This window comes from Macadamia integrifolia, chromosome 7 (genome assembly GCF_013358625.1).
Source record: "Macadamia integrifolia cultivar HAES 741 chromosome 7, SCU_Mint_v3, whole genome shotgun sequence".
Taxonomy (NCBI): domain Eukaryota; kingdom Viridiplantae; phylum Streptophyta; class Magnoliopsida; order Proteales; family Proteaceae; genus Macadamia; species Macadamia integrifolia.
Genome location: NC_056563.1, coordinates 15,391,827 through 15,392,809, shown reverse-complemented (window position 1 = coordinate 15,392,809; position 983 = coordinate 15,391,827).

The following is a 983-nucleotide window of genomic DNA, read 5'->3' as shown; positions in this document are numbered from 1 at the left end:
TTTTGAAAGTAAATATTTTGTACTAAAAAATATACGTGTGTATGTATGTGCTTTTGATTAAGTAAAGAGAAATAAGAGGAAATGATACTATTTATTTGAGAGGAAGAGCTTTGCCAAATTATGTAGCGTGCGATAGTACCTCCCTGTGTATCTCTCTCTCCTCATGCAGTCGGAGAAGAAATTCAACATCTATTTATTTTATAGGATTGAGTTTTCTATCCATGCATGGCCTACGTTAGTGCTACTTGTGTCTATTTTTAGCAGAGATGTCATTTTATAGGTGGCAGAGAGATAGATATAGGGAGGTATGGTAAAGGTCACGCTCTTGGACAGTGAACTCAATCCCTTATTTTATTTATGTACTTAAGGAAAGATAGTTGTATTTAGTCTTTTATCATTTTATTTTCAAGATTGTTTAAATGACACATTTTTTAGGTAGCCTCATTGTCTTAGTCTCGAAAATCTTTAAATCAGGGGAAAAAATATTTTCAAAATAATTTGAAAACGTGATCATTATGTCATTATCAAAAGTTGTCATTGACTTGAATATTTTTCAGGGCACAAATACGAAATAACATGATTACCTTCATTGAATTAAAAAAATATATATTAAACTAAAAATTTAAAAATAAAATAATTGATTTAACATGTTAAAATATATCAAATTGTCAATAAAAAAAATCCCTTTCCTAAATATTTCCTTTCAACTTGATGACACAAACTATATATCTATGCTATATAGTAACACAATCCATTCGGGTCTTTCATGCAATTATGCCATTTGTGTATATTTTTTTCTCTTGTTAAATGTCATTGTACGTTAAAGTGTTGCAAAATGGTAATATAGAAGTTACCAAAAAAAAAAATGGCAATATAGAAGAAAATGCCCACCCATGTGGCTTCTTGTCAAGAACTTTACTTTATGTGTAGCAAAGAGTGTGCTGGTTACATGATTTCATTGTTCATTAGCAGTGGTCCAGGTG